The sequence below is a fragment of the Cherax quadricarinatus genome, chromosome 76, assembly GCF_038502225.1.
Source record: "Cherax quadricarinatus isolate ZL_2023a chromosome 76, ASM3850222v1, whole genome shotgun sequence".
In the NCBI taxonomy this organism is placed as follows: domain Eukaryota; kingdom Metazoa; phylum Arthropoda; class Malacostraca; order Decapoda; family Parastacidae; genus Cherax; species Cherax quadricarinatus.
In genome coordinates, this window is record NC_091367.1 from 8,051,672 (window position 1) to 8,069,092 (window position 17,421).

Consider the following 17,421-nt stretch of genomic DNA (forward strand, 5'->3'; position numbering starts at 1 on the left):
GCTACTACATCTGCTGACTGTATTTGACTGAAGAAGTCTACTATGTAGGTGAAACAGTTCCATAATAAAGACGCCCAACTTCTGCACTGTGTCTTAATCTTCAACTTACCGGTATTATCCTTGGTATAAATTACCTAGGATAATCCAAAATAAGTCCAAATGACTTACTTACAATATCTTATTAAAGCCTAGCAGTAAGTTCCAGTAGGAATCAATCATGACAGTAACCTATGATCATCTAGTAGTAGTAAATAGGTACTTGGGGGCTAGTCATCTGTTGTGTGTCGCAGCCTGGGGGAGAGGAAAGATGATAAGATTCCTCTCAGAATTATTAATCTGGTTGCAAGGCAGTTAACCCATATTATTTATTTAGTTAATTAGTTCCTCCTGCGTTCTCCTCTTTTCTCTCTCTCTCTCTCTCTCTCTCTCTCTCTCTCTCTCTCTCTCTCTCTCTCTCAAACTTACACTTTCCCTCGCCCTGGGCTCCTGGTGCGTTATGCTAACAGGAGTGTGGGTAAAAACACGAGAATGAAAAAGTCTTTTTTTGAGGACATAGTGTCGCTCTGCATAGAGCGAAACCTCGAGCGAAACTGCCAAAATGAAGGTTTGTTCTTCATGTGTCTCTCCACTTCCCCATTCCCGTCTATCATTCTCACTCTCTCTAACAACTATGTACAGAACCCACATTCGAATTACAAACCCAAGTTTTACACTGACTGAAGTATTCCATTTTTTCCCCATTCAAGCCTTGTATCCGAGTGTTGCAGACACTCTGAGACCTGTGGTACACACACACACACACACACACACACACACACACACACACACACACACACACACACACACACAGATTGAAGACTCAGATGAATGTAAGGGATGTTAGGAAGTATTTCTTCAGTCGCAGAGTTGTCAAGCAGTGGAATAGCCTAGAAAGTGACCTAGTGGAGGCGGGATCCATACATAGTTTTAAGACGAGGTTTGATAAAGCTCATGGAGCAGGGAGAGAGAGGACCTAGTAGCAATCAGTGAAGAGCCGGGGCTAGGAGCTATGACTCGACCCCTGCAACCACAAATAGGTGAGTACACACACACACACACACACACACACACACACACACACACACACACACACACACACACACACACACACACACACACACACACACACACACACACAGGAAGTGATGGTACGTGACGAGGAGTCGGAGTGGACTCATGCGACGAGCGGGGTTCCACAGAGATCAGTCCTAGTTCCGTTGCTGCTTCTCGTACACGTGAATGACATGACGGAAGGGACAGATTCAGAGGTGTCCCTGTTTGCAGATGATGTGAAGCTAATGTGGAAAATTCAAACGGATGAGGGATCTGGACAGGCTGCAAGTCTGGTCAAGCAATTGGCTCCTGGAGTCTAACCCCACCAAGTGCAAATTCATTAAGATTGGGGAGTGTCAAAGAAGACCGCAGAGTACAGGCTAGAGGGCCAGAGACTGCAAACCTCACTCAAGGAAAACGATCTGGGGGTGAGTATAATACCGAGCACATCTCCTGAGGCGCACATCAAGCAAATAACTGCTGCAGCATAGGGGCTCCTGGCAAACCTAAGAAGAGCGTTTCGAAAGTGCAAAGATTTACAACAAGACTAGTCTCAGAGCTAAGGGAGATGTCCTACGCGGAGAAGTTAAGGGAAATCGACCTGACGACACTGGAGGACAGGAGGGATAGAGGGGACAAAATAAGGGCATATAAAATAGTGAGAGGAATTGATAAGGTGGACAGGGACAGAATGTTTCAGAGATGGGACACAGCAACAAGGGATCACAACTGAAAGTTGAGGACTCAGATGAGTCACAGGGATATTAGGAAGTATTTCTTCAGTCATAGAGTTGTCAGGAAGTGGAACAATCTGGAGTGATGTAGTGGAGGCAGGATCCATATATAGTTTTAATGAGAGGTACGATAAAGCTCATGGAGCAGGAAGAGAGTGGACCTAGTAGCTACCTGCGAAGAGGCGGGGCCAGGAGCCGAGACTGGACCTCTGCAACCACAAACAGGTAAGTACAAAGAAGTACACGTACACACACACACACACACACACACATACACACACACACACACACACACACACACACACACACACACACACACAGAAAAGTGCTCATGGTGTAGTGGTTATCACATCTGTCTAACACACAGAAGGTCCCAGGTTCGAGGCCTGGTGAGCACACACCTTTGTTTTCTAGTAGCGACCAGTGAAGAGGCGGGGCCAGGAGCTTGGACTCGACCCCTGCAACCTCAACTAGGTGAGTACACACACACACACACACACACACACACACACACACACACACACACACACATCAATCAGATAACTGCTGCAGCATACGGGCGCCTGGCAAACCTACGGATAGCGTTCCGATACCTCAGTAAGGAGTCGTTCAAGACTCTGTATACCATTTACGTCAGGCCCATACTGGAGTATGCAGCACCAGTTTGGAATCCACACCTAGTCAAGCACGTCAAGAAATTAGAGAAAGTGCAAAGGTTTGAACAAGACTAGTCCCAGAGCTACGGGGATTGTCCTACGAAGAAAGGTTGAGGGAAATCGGCCTGACGACACTGGAGGCCAGGAGGGTCAGGGAAGACATGATAAGGACATATAAAATACTGCGCGGAATAGACGAGGTGGACAAAGACGGGATGTTCCAGAGATGGGACACAGACACAAGAGGTCACAATTGGAAGTTGAAGACTCAGATGAATCAAAGGGATGTTAGGAAGTATTTCTTCAGTCATAGAGTAGTCAAGCCGTGGAATAGCCTAGAAAGTGAAGTAGTGGAGGCGGGAACCATACATAGTTTTAAGGCGAGGTATGATAAAGCTCATGGAGTAGGGAGAGAGAGGACCTAGTAGCAATCAGTGAAGAGGCGGGGCCAAGAGCTATGAATCGACCCCTGCAACCACAAATAGGTGAGTACAAATAGGTGAGTACAGCAACTAAAACACAATACTTCCGACGGCAGACAATAAACAAGGTCGGTGGGGTGGGGGGAGGTAGAAAGGGGAGGGGGGAAAGCCCCCTTTCCCTCGCTGGTGCTGTGGAAACATCGGACCGAATTTAGGGGCGCTGGACCAAGGCTCTGGTGGAGCAAGACTCATCGATTTGTTGCTCCAGGGACCTAGTGTGTTGTTGCTGCCTTGTTGGGGAGCACCAGCTGGAGGCTGCACACGCGCGCGCTCCTGAACGCACACTGCACACACATACACAAGCAGGAACTCAAGAACACACACACACACACATACACAAAAATACATACACAAGCAGGCTGGCAGGCGCTGAAGAACACGCATACACAAGCAGGCTGGCAGGAAGACAGGAGGCAGACACGCAAGCACACACACGCACACCTTGTACATGCCAGGTCCTTCTTGCAATACGTGGCACCAATATGGAATCACAACTAAATAAGCATTTAAAAAAAACTGGAGAAAGAGCTGAAATATACACCGAGGCTTGTTAGTAAGTAGGTAAATTTATTAGGCACAGGTACACATAAGTACAATTATCATACATAGTGTAAACTACCTAGATAACCCAAAAACAGTCAGACAAAGGGACTTGTTTCCACTGGGATCCTTGTACAGGACTAAATTAGTTGGTTTAATATCATTATTATGCATCCTATACCTATCCCTTGGGAAATATTTTCCTCATATCTTCTCTGATTTTTCTGTCCTCCAGCGTTGTTAGATTCAGTTGCGTTAGCCTCGTTACTCATGAAACTTAAGTGTTGCATGTTCCCACAGAAACACACGGGACTAAGATGCATGAACTACGAGGAACAACACTGAGGTGAACATCGTCTTCAAGTCTCTTCTGCTTCTATCAACTTTTCTGTACTCGACTGAAGAAGCCTACTGTGTAGGCGAAACGTTTCGAAATAAAGATATCTAACTGTTGCATATGTGTCTTACCTAACAACACTGAGATGAATGAACTACGAGGAACAACACTGAGATGAATGAACTACGAGGAACAACACTAAGATGAATGAACTACGAGACTAATAATATAATAATAATTTTATTTATTTACTACAAGTACATGTACAAGGTATACAGTCCTAGCTGACATCAATGACATACTACAATATAAAAAGCCGCTTGTTATGCTGAGCATTTCGGGCAAATTAGGTCAGTTTTGTCCCAGGATGCGACCCACACCAGTCAACTAACACCCAGGTACCCATTTTACTGATGGGTGAACATAGACAGCAGGTGTCTTATGGAAAGACGTCCTACTAACGCAACTGAATCTAACAACGTTGGAGGATAGAATAATCAGGGAAGACATAACAGGAAAAATATTCAGAGGAATTGACTGAGTAGACAGAGAAGGGCTGAATGAGAGGCTGGAAACAGGTACTCGAGGGCAAGTTAAATGCCACTGATGAACCACAGGGATGACAAGAGGTATTTTCCTCCACAACTTCATGATCTCCATGAAGAAGTTGTGGAGGAAAATTATTATTATTATAATTATAATTATTAAAAAATAATTATTATTTAAAAAACTCACTGTTCATCACACAAAAAAAATATATTATTATAATCATGGCGGAGCGTTAAACCCGTAGGATTATACACTACATGTGGGGGGATGTGGAAGGTATTCAGGATGTGGAAGGTATTCAGATCAAGAGCCCACATTAGCATCAAGGAACCTCCCTTGAGGGGAAAATAGTGTAGAAAGATGTCTAGATGATAGTCGAGTATCCAGGGGTACAGTAAGAACAACAACCACGAGAATGCCAGCCAAGTGCTCATGGTGTAGTGGTTATCACATCTGTCTAACACACAGAAGGTCCCAGGTTCGAGCCCTGGTGAGCACAATCATTTTTTGCCCCCCTTCTTCAAATGGAAGTAATTTACCCGCATCACGTAACTTTACCAAACATTTAGAAAGCCAGATGGAATTTTAAAACCTTCCAAGTCTCCATATATTGAGCTGCGAAGTTTGGCCTGGTAACTGAAAGTTTTAGCAGGGAATTACAAGGCTTCTGAAATTCCATCTCACAATATCTCATACCATGTTCTCTTGTCTTACCAAATTTGTGGTTAAAATTTATAAATTCTATAGTAGTTGTAGCTAAACATTAATTTCTTTTCCTGTTATCAACCATTTTTAATATATTTTTCAAATATACTTTTTTTTCGCTTTCATATGTTGAAAATATAACCTCACGTTTTTGTTTACTGTTGGTACCTGACCAGCCGGGCTGTGGTTCATACGTTGGATTCCGTGTGGCCGGTAGTAACAGCCTGTGCAGCATATGGGAATCTTTATTCAGGAAACATTTCGCCACACAGTGCCACTGTGTGGCGAAACGTTTCCTGAATAAAGATTCCCATATGCTGCATAAGTGTCTCAATCTTCAACTTGTCGGTTTTTCAAACCATTCATCACAGTAACAGTACCCACGACTTTTCTTCCGTGCCCACGACTTTACTTCCGTACCCACGACAATACTTCCGTACCCACGACTTTTCTTCCGTACCCACGACTTCCGTACCCATGACTTTTCTTCCGTACCCACGACTTTACTTCCGTGCCCACGACTTTACTTCCGTACCCACGACAATACTTCCGTACCCACGACTTTTCTTCCGTACCCACGACTTTCGTACCCATGACTTTACTTCCGTACCCACGACAATACTTCCGTACCCACGACATTACTTTCGTACCCACGACAATACTTCCGTACCCACGACAATACTTCCGTACCCACGACTTTACTCCCGTACCCACGACTTTACTCCCGTACCCACGACTTTACTTACGTACCCACGACTTTACTCCCGTACCCACGACTTGAGTAGCTTTAGGTAGATGTCGTTTTGATAAGGACCTGCCTCGTATGGGCCAGTAGGCCTTCTGCAGTGTTCCTACATTCTTATGTTCTTATGTTACCCACGACTTTACTCCCGTACCCACGACTTTACTCCCGTACCCACGACTTTACTCCCGTACCCACGACTTTACTCCCGTACCCACGACTTTACTCCCGTACCCACGACTTTACTCCCGTACCCACGACTTTACTCCCGTACCCACGACTTTACTCCCGTACCCACGACTTTACTCCCGTACCTATTACAGCATCATTTTAAGACCATGATGATAATGTTCATATTGACCAGTATGTGATACAACTATTACAGACCACAACTGACATACTATATAGAAAGTCCCTGGTTATGCTGAGTATTTCAGGCAACTGTATTTGTGTATAATGTAACTGTATTTGTGTATAATGTAACTGTATTTGTGTATACCTGAATAAACTTACTTACTTACTTACTAACTTGGGTTAATTTTGTCTCCCAGGATGCGACCCACACCAGTCGACTGACACCCGGGTACCTACTTACTGCTAGGTGAACAGGGACGGAAGGTATCTTAAGGAAACATGTCCAACGTTTTCCTTGTACAGGGGATCGACCCTGGGCCCTTTAGTGTGTGACTTGAGGACGCTATCAACCAAGCCTAGCACGGCAGCAGGCCGTGCTGGGCAAGTTCAATTATAATAAAACTGGTACACAATACCGACAAGTAAATGAATGAGACATATGAGCAAGAAATAGGTAACTATATTTGTTGTATATATGTCTCACTCAGTGAGACACACAACTCACCCACTCGTGTGTCTGGCCACTCTATTTTTAAAGGTGACTCAAGACTTCCACCTGACTGATGCTACTCGCCAGTTCGTTCCACTCATCCACAACTCTATTACCAATCCGCTACCTCCTTTCTAAATCTATTTTTGTCCTATTTCAATCCAGTGCTGCGAGTCCTGACTCACCTGGAGGAGGTATCGGGGGTCAACGCCCCAGCGGCCCGGTCTGTGACCAGACCTCGACGTTGGTTACGTGTTTTATAACACGTTGAAACGGAGAGTGCATCTCACCCTCTAAGATGACGGAGGATCGAGCCTTCAGCACTTCTTGTGCAGAGTAACCCCACACGGCTTTAGCGCCTCATACGGATAACAAAATTATATCCCTAGGGAAGCGCTAAACCAGTGAGGGATCATACTGTACCGATGGGGGGATCATGAAAAGTAATCAGATTAGACTCAAGAGAAAAATGTACATGTATGATACGCAATACCAACAACATGAAGAATTAGACATACGTACAACGTCTGGGTGTTTTATTGTAGACGCTTCGCCATCCAGTGGCTTTATCTATACAGATTCAAGGACATAACTGGAAGACAGTAGAACTATGTACAAAAGATGAGGTAATCAGTCCCTCAGCTGAGAGACTGATGTGTGTGTGTGTGTGTGTGTGTGTGTGTGTGTTTGTACTCACCTAGTTGTACTCACCTAGTTGAGGTTGCGGGGGTCGAGTCCGAGCTCCTGGCCCCGCCTCTTCACTGATCGCTACTAGGTGTGTGTGTGTGTGTGTGTGTGTGTGTGTGTGTGTGTGTGTGTGTGTGTGTACTCACCTAATTGTACTCACCTAATTGTGGTTGCAGGGGTCGAGACTCACCTCCTGGCCCCGCCTCTTCACTGATCGCTACTGGATCATCTCTCTCTCTGCTTCCTGAGCTTTGTCATACCTCTTCTTAAAACTATGTATGGTTCCTGCCTCCACTACTTCACTTGCTAGGCTATTCCACTTGCTGACAACTCTATGACTGAAGAAATACTTCCTAACGTCCCTGTGACTCGTCTGAGTCTTCAGCTTCCAGTTGTGACCCCTTGTCCCTGTGTCCCCTCTCTGGAACATCCTATCTCTGTCCACCTTGTCTATTCCCCGCAGTATCTTGTATGTCGTTATCATGTCTCCCCTGACCCTTCTGTCCTCCAGTGTCGTCAGTCCGATTTCCCTTAACCTTTCCTCGTACGACATTCCCTTGAGCTCTGGGACTAGCCTTGTTGCAAACCTTTGTACTTTCTCTAACTTCCTGACGTGCTTGACCAGGTGTGGGTTCCAGACTGGTGCTGCATACTCCAGTATGGGCCTAACATACACAGTGTACAGTGTCTTGAACGATTCCTTATTAAGGTATCGGAACGCTATTCTCAGGTTTGCCAGGCGCCCGTATGCTGCAGCGGTTATTTGGTTGATGTGTGCCTCCGGTGATGTGCTCGGTGTTATGGTCACCCCAAGGTCTTTCTCCCTGAGTGAGGTCTGTAGTCTTTGTCCACCTAGCCTATACTCTGTCTGTGGTCTTCTTTGCCCCTCCCCAATCTTCATGACTTTGCATTTGGCTGGATTGAATTCGAGAAGCCAGTTACTGGACCACATGTCCAGCCTCTCCAGGTCTCTTTGCAGTCCTGCCTCATCCTCGTCCGATTTAATTCTTCTCATCAACTTCACGACATCTGCGAACAGGGACACTTCAGAGTCTATTCCTTCCATCATGTCGTTCACATATATCAAAAATAGCACTGGTCCTAGAACTGACCCCTGTGGGACCCCGCTCGTAACAGGCGCCCACTGTGATACCTCTTCACGTACCATGACTCGTTGCTGCCTCCCTGTCAGGTATTCCCTTATCCATTGTAGTGCCCTTCCTTTTACGTGTGCCTGATCCTCCAGCTTCTGCACTAATCTCTTGTGGGGAACTGTGTCAAAGGCCTTCCTGCAGTCTAGGAAAACGCAATCTACCCAACCCTCTCTCTCGTGTCTTACTTCTGTTACCTTGTCATAAAACTCCAGGAGGTTTGTGATACAAGATTTGCCTTCCATGAACCCATGCTGGTTTTCATTTATAATCTTGTTCCTTTCCAGGTGTTCGACCACTCTCCTCCTGATAATCTTCTCCATGACTTTGCACACAATACATGTCAGAGACACAGGTCTGTAGTTTAGTGCCTCGTACTCACCTAGTACTCACCTAGTTGAGGTTGCGGGGGTCGAGTCCGAGCTCCTGGTCCCTGTTTGTGTGTGTGTGTGTGTGTGTGTGTGTGTGTGTGTGTGTGTGTGTGTGTGTGTGTGTGTGTGTGTGTGTGTGTGTGTGTGTACATAGATAAATATAGACAGATATATAGATAGATACAGATATATTTTACTTGCAATTTCATATTTCTAGTCAGAGGTGGATTATTATTGGTGGTGTTGCATGTGTAGTGTTGAGTGTGTGTTGTGTTACACTAACATAGTTGAGAGTGAAGCTAGAGTGTGTACACTACTCTAGTACAAGTGTTACGGCGACACTTCTGGTAGCAAACACTTACTACATCTCGAGAAGAGAAGTGCTCATGGTGTAGTGGTTATCACATCTGTCTAACACACAGAAGGTCCCAGGTTCGAGCCCTGGTGAGCACACACCTTTGTTTTTAAGAGAAATTATTAACCTACGACAGGTAATTTTATGCAAAATTTATAATGATGACTTTTTAAGTGTTGACAAGCGTCGCCACTTAAGTGATTTTTGACCAACAAGCTTCACCACTTGGGATTTTTGACCAACAAGCTTCACCACTGAGGATTGTTGACCAACAAGCTTCACCACTTGGGATTTTTGACCAACAAGCTTCACCACTGAGGATTGTTGACCAACAAGCTTCACCACTTGGGATTTTTGACCAACAAGCTTCACCACTTGGGATTTTTGACCAACAAGCTTCACCACATAGGATTTCTGACCAACATATGTAGAATTTCTTCCATTTTTTCCGATTTTATTCTGGGGTCGAACTGTCCAAGCATCAACAGGAAATTGTTAAGAATAACATGAGAACGTTCCGACGACCATGGCACCCTGATGCCATGGTTCACCAGGATGCCATCAGCTATTCTCTCTTTGCGTGGCCTCAGTCCATCAGCGTCCCATCATAGTGCCAGTAACCAGTGAACATCATGTTGAGAGATGGTAGTTCCCAGGTGATAGTAACTCCAGCGCTGCTGAGAGGAAACCTTTGATGCTGTCGTAGCTGATAAACATTTAATACAATACTTAACGATATTCGCACTGTCCTACTGAAGTCTCCCAGCTCAGGCTGACACTACTGAAGTCTCCCAGCTCAGGCTGACACTACTGAAGTCTCCTAGCTCAGGCTGACACTACTGAAGTCTCCCAGCTTAGGCTCACACTATCAAAGTCACCCAGCTCCGGCTGACACTACTGAAGTCTCCCAGCTTAGGCTCACACTATCAAAGTCACCCAGCTCCGGCTGACACTACTGAAGTCTCCAAGCTTAGGGTCACACTATCAAAGTCACCCAGCTCAGGCTGACACTACTGAAGTCTCCCAGCTCAGGCTGACACTACTGAAGTCTCCTAGCTCAGGCTGACACTACTGAAGTCTCCCAGCTCAGGCTGACACTACTGAAGTCTCCCAGCTCAGGCTGACACTACTGAAGTCTCCCAGCTTAGGCTCACACTATCAAAGTCACCCAGCTCTGGCTGACACTGCTGAAGTCTCCCAGCTCAGGCTGACACTACTGAAGTCTCCCAGCTCAGGCTGACACTACTGAAGTCTCCCAGCTTAGGCTCACACTATCGAAGTCATTCAGCTCAGGCTGACACTACTGAAGTCTAACAGCTCATCTCTGGTCATGAGCCGGGCTGCGGGGGCGTTAACCCCCCGGAACTCGCAGCTCAGGCTGACACTACTAAAGCTCTCCCAGCTCAAACTGACACAACTGAAGTCCCCCAGCGCAGACTGGTAGATTTCAACACTATGTACGACCCCCGTCCTCTGTGATGGAATATGACAGGGGTAATTCTATATGACGGAATATGACAAAGAAACACATCTCGCATGATGGAATAAAACAAGATAAACATACCTAGCTAGAGTTCTTACTCCGTAACTACCACAGAGAACAGTGTAGCAGCAGTACACACTACCAGTGTAGACAGTCTTGCTAAATCAGAATGGTACAGCAAGGCTCGTACCAGAGGATTTAATATAACACCTCGTCTGTGTTTAGTGGTTTTCTGATGCTGGTATCTTCTACAGCCTCCCGCAACATCTCTCTCCATAGTTGTGTCTGCAACACGTTGATCACATTGAAGATAATCCCAGAAGGGGATCGAAATATACAGATCAATTAATCTTCTGATATATATATATATATATATATATATATATATATATATATATATATATATATATATATATATATATGCAAAACAATCGCAGACAGGCGATCTTAACTATGCAGGACAAGCCACCGGGGTGGGGTGGGGGGGGTAATCTGAAGCTGAAGTACTTTCACACTTCTGAGTGCGTCATCAGGAGCTGTGCAATGTTACAAAGGCGGCAAAAGGAGAAATGAGGAAAAGTTTTTCAGTGTATGATAGAGTGAGTAGCAGCCGCTAGTATCTCTCTCTGAATTCCGAGTATTCCTGAGATGCTTGTAGGAACAGATATCATCTAGCTATTCTGATAGGTGAGTTGCAGGATCCAATCATGCCTACTCTTGAAGCTGCGTATAGTGTTGGCCTCCACCACCGTCTATCTCACTGTCTTGTGTGCTAGCACTCATGGTGTAGTGGTTATCACATCTAACGCACACAAGATCCCAGGTTCGAGCCCTGGTGAGCATACACTATTTTCTCTCACCTAAAAGTAATTAAATTTCGTCAGGTGCCCTTCGTCTGGTACCACTCGTCAGCTACCCCTCGTCAGGAACCACTCCTCAGGTATCCCTCGTCAGGTACCACTCCTCAGGTACCCCTCGTCAGATATCATTCCTCAGGTATCCCTCGTCAGGTACCACTCCTCAAGTACCCTTCGTCAGGTACCACTCCTCAAGTACCCCTCGTCAGGTACCATTCTTCAAGTACCCCTCGTCAGGTACCATTCCTCACGTATCCCTCGTCAGGTACCACTCCTCAGGTACCCCTCGTCAGGTACCACTCCTCAAGTACCCTTCGTCAGGTACCACTCCTCAAGTACCCCTCGTCAGGTACCATTCTTCAAGTACTCCTCGTCAGGTACCACTCCTCAGGTACCCTCGTCAGGTACCACTCCTGAGGTACCCCTCGTCAGGTACCCTTCAACCACTGTTATTATTAGTACCACTGGTGGAGTGCAGGGTTGCCAAGTCTGCCATATCGATCCTAATCATCAACTTTCTTTTTAATAAGAGAGTTCTTTATTTCCCCGGGTAAAGGGAGGGGAGAGGAGAGGGAGGGGAGGGGGGCAGAGGGACGGAAAGGAAAAAATTGGGGGAGAGGGGAGAATAGGAGGGGGGAGGGAGGGAGGGAAGTTGAACTTAAGAGAGCCCTGGGAGTGGAAGGTCATCGACGCTCCATTCACCCTGCGTACACACCCTATACACCCTGCACACACACCCTGGACACACCCTGTACACGCACCCTGTACACAAACCTTACGCACACCCTGGACATACACCCTGCACACACCCTGTGCACACACCCTGTACACACACCCTGAACACACACCCTGAACATACACCCTGCAGACACACCCTGTACACACACCCTGCACTCACACTATATACACACACACCCTGTACACACACCCTGCATACACACCCTGTACACACACACCCTGCACATACACCCTACACACCCTGCGAACACAACCTACATACACACCCTGAACACACACCCTGTACACACCCTATACACACACCTTGCACACACTGCACACACACCCTGCACACAAACCCTGTACACACACCCTGCACACACACACCCTATACACACACACCCTGTACACACACACTGTACACACACTGTACACACATCCGCACCTTTTATTTCCCTCAACTTATTTCTTGTGATATATATATATATATATATATATATATATATATATATATATATATATATATATATATATATATATATATATATATATATATATATATATATATATATATGTATACAGTAGAGTGCATATTAATTGGGACAATAATGAAATACGGCATTTACTTGGAAAATTAATGTTTATTTGAAAAATACAGGGAAATGATATATGATAGATAATTGATTTGATAATAGATGTTCCCTTCTGCGAGTCCGAGGTCAGACTTCGCTCTCCTTTTCTATCCAAGGTAGAGACTTTACTGCTGCTTTTCTTGTCGACCAGATTACTTTCCCTGGTGATCTTCTACTGGGATTTGCTTCCATGCGAGACTTACGCATTGTGCTCGACCCTTACCGATGGCATGCCCAAATTGACGACTTGATCGTTCCATTTTGGGGTTACCAGCTTGGATCAGAAATCTGCCATACTGCGGCAGAGTACGATGTACGGATTAAGTCCTTACAAGCCAATGCATTTTCCAGTAGCGTACCCAAGCGGTCAGGCACTAGTAACTCTGTCACTCCCATCTGTGTTCCACCTACACCTTCAAATATGCAAGATAGTGTATTGCCTCAAGTGTCCGAGGACGCTCAGACTGCTTTTAGTGCTCAGCCTATCCCTGCAATGTCTGCTAGTCCAAGTAGTAGTTTCTCCACAGGGGACGCCTTGTCGGAAAACGATTACTTGAAACTAGTAATGCCATCTCTTGTTGATGTCACATGCCGTCTGCAGAAAGACGTCTCTGTTGCGGCTAGTGCTCTCACTAGAGTGTCTGTTGTTGTTCCTAATGTTCCAGATGGTGATAACGTCCTAGTTGACAGTGATTCCTGCAAGGTCAAAGGTTTATTTGTTGAACCTTCCTTACACGTTGTAAGAGACAGTAAGATCCATTTATGCCTTGCTAACACTTCGGGTCACAGTGTTCGTCTCAGAGCAAATACCAATCTCGTTGACCTAGTTCACTATCCTTACCCTGTTCAAGTACAGGATGACGTGCCACCTGACCAGTGGGTCGTTGCTATTTCAACAGGGGAGACCTCATCCACTCCACTGGATCAATCCATTCCACCAGTTGAGGAGAAAGACTTAGCTCCAGCTCCCACTGACTTCCAGACAAAGTCAAGCGTTTGTTGACGCTATTGAACAAACGTCATAAAGCCATTGCCTTACCAGGTGAGAAGATGGGTATAACGAACCTATTGTCCCCTCGTATTCCACCTGAACCTGGTACTAGACCTATCTATATACCTGCGTACAGAATGCCTCATTCCCAAGTTGCTGTCGCAGAAGAACTGATCAATCAAATGCTCGATGATGGAGTTATTGCACATAACAATTCACCCTGGAATGCACCCTTGATCCTAGTGCCTAAGAAGGACGGTACTTGGCGCCCGGTGATTGACTTTAGGAAGTTAAATGCGAAAACTATTCCAGATCGCTTCCCACTTCCTGTACTGGGTGATCTTTTATGCAATATCGGAGATAACAAAGTCTTCTCGACCCTGGACTTGTTACAAGAGTTTTGGTAAGTCCCTCTTCACGAGGACAGCCAAGAGTTAACTGCATTCTCTACTCCCACAGGTCATTATCACTTCCTTCGAATGGCTTTTGGATTACGATCCTCTCCTATCACGTTCTCTAGACTCATGACCAATATCTTTAGAGGTCTTATAGGTAAAGCACTTATGGTGTACTTAGATGACGTAATCGTCATGTCCGAAGATGTGGATACACACCTGAAAAGACTTGATATAGTACTTGGTAAGCTGGAAGAAGCCAATTTAAAGATCAAACTGTCTAAATGTAAATTTTTCAGATCAGAAATTAAGTTTCTTGGTCAAGTAGTCACTCCAAGAGGGGTTACGACTGCTCAAAGTAAAGTAACGGCAGTACTAAATTTTCCAGCCCCCAAAACTGCTGATGCTGTAAGATCCTTTGTGGGTCTAGCAGGTTTCTACAGATCTTTCATTGTTAATTTTTCTTCAATAGCAGCTCCTCTAACTGAATTGCTTAAAGAAAGATGCTCCTTTCGTTTGGACCTTCTGTCAAGAAAGAGCATTCCAGACACTAAAAGAAAAGCTAACGTCCGCTCCCATTTTGAAATTACCAGATTTTTCTAAGCCCTTCTATTTGCCAACTGATGCTAGTTCAATTGGCATAGGTGCTGTACTAGCTCAGAAGACTGATGGCAAGTACAACGCAGTTGCATTTGCTAGCCGAGTCCTTACGAAGGCTGAACGTAATTATACAGTAACTGAGCAAGAAGCTTTAGCAATAGTATGGTCTTTAAAGCACTTCTGAGACATTATATATATATATATATATTTATATATATATATATATATATATATATATATATATATATATATATATATATATATATATATATATATATATATATATATATATATATATATATATTCCCCTAAAGTGTCAATTTGGAAAGCGAGTCACAATGGTCACCTAACTCCTAGGTACCTACTGACTGGTAGGTGAAGAGTTGCAGCAGCAGGTTTAAGGAGACTTTGTTCATACGTCTCACTCAGCCCGGGGATCGAAACAGCGTCCTGAGCATTGATACCTTCGCCTCTACCTCTACAGGGTGGTAACTCTCACAAGATGATTATTCAAGATAGAAAAATAGTACCGATACATCCATCCATCCACCCAGAGAAAGAGAGAGAGAGAGAGAGAGAGAGAGAGAGAGAGAGAGAGAGAGAGAGAATACACTGTTTGTCCGCTTGTAGACACACTGTACAGCTTGTAGACTTACTGTACAGCTTGTAGACACATTGTACAGCTTGTAGACTTACTGTACAGCTTGTAGACACATTGTACAGCTTGTAGACTTACTGTACAGCTTGTAGACACACTGTACAGCTTGTAGACACACTGTACAGCTTGTAGACACACTGTACAGCTTGTAGACACACTGTTCAGCTTGTAGACACACTGTTCAGCTTGTAGACTTACTGTACAGCTTGTAGATACACTGTACAGCTTGTAGACACACTGTTCAGCTTGTAGACACACTGTACAGCTTGTAGACCTACTGTACAGCTTGTAGACTTACTGTACAGCTTGTAGACACACTGTACAGCTTGTAGACACACTGTACAGCTTGTAGACACACTGTACAGCTTGTAGACTAACTGTACAGCTTGTAGACACAGTGTACAGCTTGTAGACACACTGTACAGCTTGTAGACACATTGTACAGCTTGTAGACTTACTGTACAGCTTGTAGACACACTGTACAGCTTGTAGACACACTGTACAGCTTGTAGACACACTGTACAGCTTGTAGACACACTGTACAGCTTGTAGACACACTGTTCAGCTTGTAGACACACTGTACAGCTTGTAGACACACTGTTCAGCTTGTAGACACATTGTACAGCTTGTAGACACATTGTACAGCTTGTAGACACACTGTTCAGCTTGTAGACACATTGTACAGCTTGTAGACACACTGTACAGCTTGTAGACACACTGTACAGCTTGTAGACACATTGTACAGCTTGTAGACACATTGTACAGCTTGTAGACACACTCTTCAGCTTGTAGACACATTGTACAGCTTGTAGACACATTGTACAGCTTGTAGACACACTGTTCAGCTTGTAGACACATTGTACAGCTTGTAGACACATTGTACAGCTTGTAGACACACTGTTCAGCTTGTAGACACATTGTACAGCTTGTAGACACACTGTTCAGCTTGTAGACACATTGTTCAGCTTGTAGACACATTGTACAGCTTGTAGACACACTGTTCAGTTTGTAGACACATTGTACAGCTTGTAGACACATTGTACAGCTCGTAGACACATTGTACAGCTTGTAGACACACTGTTCAGCTTGTAGACACATTGTACAGCTTGTAGACACACTGTTCAGCTTGTAGACACATTGTACAGCTTGTAGACACACTGTTCAGCTTGTAGACACATTGTACAGCTTGTAGACACACTGTTCAGCTTGTAGACACATTGTACAGCTTGTAGACACACTGTTCAGCTTGTAGACACACTGTTCAGCTTGTAGACACACTGTTCAGCTTGTAGACACATTGTACAGCTTGTAGACACACTGTTCAGCTTGTAGACACACTGTTCAGCTTGTAGACACACTGCTCAGCTTGTAGACACACTGTTCAGCTTGTAGACACACTGTTCAGCTTGTAGACACACTGTTCAGCTTGTAGACACACTGTACAGCTTGTAGACACACTGTTCAGCTTGTAGACACACTGTTCAGCTTGTAGACACACTGTTCAGCTTGTAGACACACTGTTCAGCTTGTAGACACACTGTTCAGCTTGTAGACACATTGTACAGCTTGTAGACACATTGTACAGCTTGTAGACACACTGTTCAGCTTGTAGACACACTGTTCAGCTTGTAGACACATTGTACAGCTTGTAGACACACTGTTCAGCTTGTAGACACATTGTACAGCTTGTAGACACATTGTACAGCTTGTAGACACATTGTACAGCTTGTAGACACATTGTACAGCTTGTAGACACATTGTACAGCTTGTAGACACACTGTTCAGCTTGTAGACACATTGTACAGCTTGTAGACACATTGTACAGCTTGTAGACACATTGTCC

General features: G+C 44.8%; 1 protein-coding gene and 3 non-coding genes across 5 annotated transcripts in view; 3 read left to right on the forward strand and 1 right to left on the reverse strand.

Moving 5' to 3' along the window:
• The window catches only part of LOC128703686 (uncharacterized), a 353,634-nt gene that overhangs the window by 67,029 nt on the left and 269,184 nt on the right, over positions 1 to 17,421 (reverse strand). The gene's annotated exons all lie outside the window — the stretch shown is intronic.
• On the forward strand, positions 2,152 to 2,224 carry TRNAV-AAC (transfer RNA valine (anticodon AAC)). Its single transcript has one exon. It is a non-coding gene; the product is annotated as a tRNA-Val (tRNA).
• Positions 4,817 to 4,889, forward strand: TRNAV-AAC (transfer RNA valine (anticodon AAC)). The gene has a single exon. It is a non-coding gene; the product is annotated as a tRNA-Val (tRNA).
• On the forward strand, positions 9,271 to 9,343 carry TRNAV-AAC (transfer RNA valine (anticodon AAC)). Its single transcript has one exon. It is a non-coding gene; the product is annotated as a tRNA-Val (tRNA).